Raw genomic sequence first — 5,795 nt, forward strand, 5'->3', positions numbered from 1 at the left:
GATGGAAGCTCAGACCAGCCACAACATTCCCTTCGGCCAGCGCCTCACCCAGAGCAAGGCCCTGACTCTTCAGTTCTGTGCAGGCTGAGGAGGTGAGGAAGCTGCAGAAGAAAAGTTGGGAGCTGGCAGAAGTTGGCAAGGCTAAGGAAAGAGGCGGTCTCCAAAGCGTACAAGTGCAAGGTGAAGCAGCGAGTGCCGATGGGGAAGCTGTAGCAAGTGATCCCGAAGATCTAGCTAAGAGAATTCATGAAGTCAATGCCTGGCTTCAAAGGTTCAAAGGACAGGCTGACTTTCTCAAGAGAGGCTAATTCAGCTGGTGATTTGAAGTGGAAGCCAATGCTCGTTGCCAATTCCAAAAATCCTAGGGTCCTTAAGAATCATGCTAAATCTACTGTCTGTGCTCTATAAATGGAACAAAGCCTAGATGACAGCTCATCTGTTACAATGGGATTTACTGAATATTTTAAGCTCAAGATTGAGACATACCACTTGGAAAAAAAGGATTCCTTTCAAAATAGAACCAGTCGTTCACAATGTACCTGGTCACCCAAGAGTTCTAATGGAGATGGACAAGATTAATGTTGCTTTCATGCCTGCTAACACATCCTGCAGCCCATGGATCAAGGGGTAATTCTGACCTTCAAGTCTCATTATTTAAGAAATACCTTGGGGTGCCTGGGTGCCTTAGTCAGTTGAGACTCTGCCTTCGGCTCAGGTCATTATGCTGTGGTCCTGGGATTGAGCCCCGCACTGGACTCCCTGCTTTCCCTGCTTGTGCTGTCAAATAAATAAAATCTTAAAAAAAAAAAAAAATTTTTAGTAAGACTATAGCTGCCATAGATAGTGATTCCTCTGATTAATCTGGGCAGAGTAAATCAAAGACCTGGGAGGGCTTCACCATCCCAGATGCCATTAAGAACATTTATGATTCAGGCACCTGGGTGGCTCAGTTGTTTAAGTGTCTGCCTTCAGCTCAGGTCATGATCCCGGGGTCCTGGGATTGAGTCCCACATCGGGTTCTCGGCGCAGCAGGGAGTCTGCTTCTCCCTCTACCCTTACCCCCTGCTTATGATCTCTTTCACTCAAATAAATAAAATCTTAAAAAAAAAAAAGAACATTTATGATTCATGGGAAGAGGTCAAACTATCAACAGGAACAGGAGTTTGGAAGTTGATTCCAGCCTTCATGGGTGGCTTTGAGGGGTTTAAGACTTCAGTGGAGGAAGTCAATGCAGATGTGGTGGAAACAGCAAGAGAACTAGAAGTGTGGCCTGAAGATGGGACTGAACTGCTACAATCTCGTGATAAAACCTGAACAGATGAGGGCGCCTGGGTGGCTCAGTCGGTTGAGCGACTGCCTTCGGCTCAGGTCATGATCCCAGGGTCCTGGGATCGAGTCCCACATCGGGCTCCCTGCTCTGCGGGGAGCCTGCTTCTCCCTCTCCCACTCCCCCTGCTTGTGTTCCCTCTCTTGCTGTGTCTCTCTCTGTCAAATAAATAAATAAAATCAAAAAAAAAAAAACCTGAACAGATGAGGAGTTGCTTCTTATGGATGAGCAAAGAAAGAGGTTTCTTGAGATGGAATCTACACCTGGTAAAGATGCTGTGAAGATTGTTGAAATGATAACAAAGGATTTAGAATATCACATGAACCTAGTTGTAAAGCAGCAGCAGGGTTTGAGGATGGACTCCAGTTTTGAAAGAAGTTCTACTGTGGATAAAATGCTATAAAAAAGCGTCACATGCTACGGAGAAATTTTTTGTGGAAGGGAGAGTCAGTTGATGCAGCAAACTTCACTGTCTTATTTTAAGAAATAATCACAGCCACCCCAACTTTCACAACTACCACCCTAATCAGTCAGCGGCCCTGAGGCAAGACCGTCCAACAGCAAAAAGATAACAATTCACTGAAAGGTCAGATAATGGTTAACATTTTTTATTTTATTTATTTAAGATTTTTTTTATTCATTTGAGACAGATACAGAGAGAGAGAGAGCATAAGCAGAGGGAGTTGCAGAGGGAGAGGGAGAAGCAGGCTCTCCGCTGAGCAGGGAGCCAGATGTGGGACTCGATCCCAGGACCCTGGGATCATGACCTGAGCCAAAGGCAGAGGCTTAACCATCTGAGCCACCCAGGCGCCCAATGGTTAACATTTTTTAATCAACCAAATATTTTTTTTTAAAGATTTTATTTATTTATTTGACAGAGAGAGAGAGAGACAGAGAGGGAACACAAGCAGGGGGAGTGGGAGAGAGAGAAGCAGGCTCTCTGCCGAGCAGGGAGCCTGATGCGGGACTTGATCCCAGGACTCTGGGATCATGACCTGAGCTGAAGGCAGACGCTTAATGACTGAACCACCCAGGCGCCCCTCACCCAAATATTTTTAAATTAATGCATATACATTGTTTTTTTTTTCCAGCCATAATACTGCACACTTAATAGGCTCCAGTATAGTGTAAACATAACTTTTGTACGTATTGGGAAACCAAAAAATTAATCTGATTCACTTTATTGTGATACGTGCTTTATAGTGGTGGCCTGGAACCAAACCTGCAGTATCTTCACAGTATGCCTGTATCCTAGAGAAATGTGCTTACCTGCATACCAGTACTTATGCACATATATGCTCCAGCAGCACTGTAACAGCCCCAAATTGAAAAGTATCAAACTAACCACCAATGACATAATGAACATATACGTTAACCTATTTATATAAGGATACACTATCAAACATTATGAAAAAATACACAATACAGGCAAATTTCACATTAGAGTGTTAAAAAAATAATACAGGACAGAAAGTCACATAAAGTTAAAAAGTACACTTATCATTTATTGATGCATAATTAGGTAGGTAAACTATAATGAAAAAACTGATTATCATAAAAGTTAGGGGTGGATAGGAAGGGTGATTTTGATTTTGATTAGGATGTTACTGAAGCGCTTGCAATGTTCTATGTTGTGACCTGGGTGGTTACCTGAGTGTTCTCTTTATATTTCTTAAACTTGATTTTTTTTTATTGTTACTTTGTATATTTTCCAAATTCTCCAAACTGATCTGTAATTTTATAAGCAGAAAAAATACATTAAATAAAATAAAAAGACAACACAGGAGAAAAGTGAAACATTTGTCAAACTACTAACAGTTGGTTAGGGGGACGGCAAGACACACTGGGCTCTTTAACATAAACACCCCACCCCAACATTTTCTCAAATGGTAAATACAAGAAACCGGGCCACTTGATGGGCCTAGGTCAGGCATCAAATCAGGAGGCAAGGAAATCAAAGCTGAGGGAAAAACGAATTATCACAAAAAGAAAATGAAAAAGAAACACCAAGGTACCTCGTAAGTGGTTCTCAGACATGCACCTCTTGGAGAAGGGCAGAACTGAGATAGTGGAGAAGATTTTCTCGGAGTCCAGACTGACCGAATTTGAAACTACCCTCAGCTCCAGGCCCTACCAACGCGCAACCACGTACTCACACACAGGACCTTCTCGCCAACTCCACGCACCGCACGTGCGCGTCTGGGAGGCAGCAGCCAGGCCGCGGGGCGCGGAAGGCACAGGCACCGCCCCCCCGCCCCCCCGCCCCCAGGTGCGGCAGAGGGTCACAGACGCCCCCGGGGAAACAGCGGCGCCGTACACGCAAGCGCACGCCTCCGTCACGCCTCCGCCACTGCCCGCTCGCGGTCCTGAGGCTCCTACCGGGTCGCCCTGCCCAAGATTTGGGAAGCCCCCGCTTTCAGCGTGCTCTGGGTGCAGTCAGGAACGACCCACACTGCCCTGCGGATCTGACGCGCTTGTGCCCCAGAACCCTGAGCCCACAGAGGCCGAATTCTCCCGCCAACCCCAAAAGAAGCGCCAAAACCCCGGGGTAACTGGAGTTGCGATGCAGAGCCTGTGAGAAACGCGGCGCAGCGCCGGCTCAGTGGCTCAGACACGGAGGCCGGCACCTGCAGCCCTGCCAGCACCACGCCTACTCTCAGATGCGGCAGCCACGCCTGGCCGCACACACAGACGGCTCTGGAAGCGTCTTTCCAGGCCGGCCCACTCCCCAGGGCGCCAGACGTTGCGCGGCTGCTCACGCCGCAAACACCGCGGAAATGTCGCGCAGAGCCGTAAAAGCAGCGGGCTCGACGAGGGAGGCCCTCGGCTGGTGCGGCAGGGACTCCTGGGGAATGTCGCGCAGAGCCGTAAAAGCAGCGGGCTGGACGAGGGAGGCCCTCGGCTGGTGCGGCAGGGACTCCTGGGAAATGTCGCGCAGAGCCGTAAAAGCAGCGTGATGAACGAGAGAGACTCTGGGCACCGGAGCAGAGGCACTTGGGCAGCGTCACGCAGAGCCTTTAAAGCGGCGGGACGGACGAGGGAAGCGCTCAGCTCGGGCGCCTGGGACTCGGGAAATGTCGCGCAAAAGAGCTGCTGGACCCACAAGGTAGGTGGTCGTCCTACCCCTCAGTGTCTGGCCTGGGGGTGGGGGACGCCGAAACTCGGCCTGGTCGCCCCTGCGGAATCCTGAGAGTTCTGGCCCAGCTCCCAGCTGTCCGAGTTCAGACAAAAGTGCACATGATTCAGGCGTTCTCGGTGGCGGCTAGTATCGGGTGGAACGGGGACGTGGGTGTTGGGTGGGTGAAGGGGCGGCATCTGCGAGCCGGGGAGGTGAGTAGCTGTGTCCTGAGCGTGGGCCAGTAGGAATATGTAGTTGGGGTAGGATTGGGCTGAGGGAAGCTTCGGTGTGTTTGCCGGTGAGAGAATGTTTGGGATGCTGGCTGAGTAGGAATCTACGAGGATCCAAGATGGGGTGCTGTGACTCAAAGGAGGTGTGTCATATGGGAGAGGAGGTTTGTGAGTGACAGCCCTAAACCGCAGACGTTCCTCTTTGGTCAGTCAAAACATCAGTGTATTTCACACGTGGAGAGTCAGAAATTACTTAAAACGGATCGAAACAGACGTTTATTTCGGTATGCAGGCAAGATCCGAATTTGTTTTTAAACAAGAAAGAATATTTGAAAAGAGTATTTTGCTACTGGGTGCCTATGTTTGCCAAATCTGTGAGGGAAGATGTTCACTCTCTTCTTTGGTGGATAGTTGGGGACTCGGGGCGATTGGCCCAAATTTGCCAGCTTTGGGCCAAAGTAAAGCAGTAAAGTTTACCAGGCAATGTCCTGAAGAGCTCAGAATTGAGGAATGCAGCAAATGTCTAAGTCATAGAGTGTTTGTGCTCATTTTGTGAGGAGAAGACATTGGCTTAAAATAGAATTTAAGGCTGAATACAATGGGACATGGAGGCTGGACTAGTTTACTGTGATCACAGATCACTTAAAACGTTTCTATGAAGATTTATTTTCCGTTTATTTCACCATCATCATTCTTCATGTGATTATAAATAATAGAATTCAGTAGGATAGCTGGGGATAAAATTACACTAATGGCATTATTATTATTATTTTTAAAGATTTTATTTATTTATTTGAGAGAGAGAATGAGATAGAGCATGAGAGGGGGGAGGGTCAGAGGGAGAAGCAGACTCCCCGCTGAGCAGGGAGCCCGACGTGGGACTCGATCCCGGGACTCCAGGATCATGACCTGAGCCGAAGGCAGTCGCTTAACCAACTGAGCCACCCAGGCGCCCCACTAATGGCATTATTAAAACAATAGTTAAGGATGTAATGGAAGTAAAGACCCCCTTTCTCACTTTACAGTAGACACTAATAAGAATTGGAAATAAATGACATAAAATAAGCAAGACCTATTTTAGAAAAAATATGAACACTCCAGAAATATGTAAACCTTAAGT

General features: G+C 47.6%; 1 long non-coding RNA gene across 1 annotated transcript; it reads right to left on the reverse strand.

The window, feature by feature from the left end:
- Nucleotides 1-439: 439 nt before the first annotated feature.
- LOC145718015 (uncharacterized) lies at nt 440-4,147 on the reverse strand. Its single transcript, XR_014141530.1, has 2 exons — nt 1,523-4,147; nt 440-1,310 (listed from the first exon to the last, which is right to left on the reverse strand). It is a non-coding gene; the product is annotated as an uncharacterized LOC145718015 (long non-coding RNA).
- Between the last annotated feature and the right edge of the window lie 1,648 nt (nt 4,148-5,795).

This window comes from Leptonychotes weddellii, unplaced genomic scaffold, assembly GCF_054177405.1.
Source record: "Leptonychotes weddellii isolate Sample4059 unplaced genomic scaffold, ASM5417740v2 HiC_scaffold_10086, whole genome shotgun sequence".
Classification (NCBI taxonomy): domain Eukaryota; kingdom Metazoa; phylum Chordata; class Mammalia; order Carnivora; family Phocidae; genus Leptonychotes; species Leptonychotes weddellii.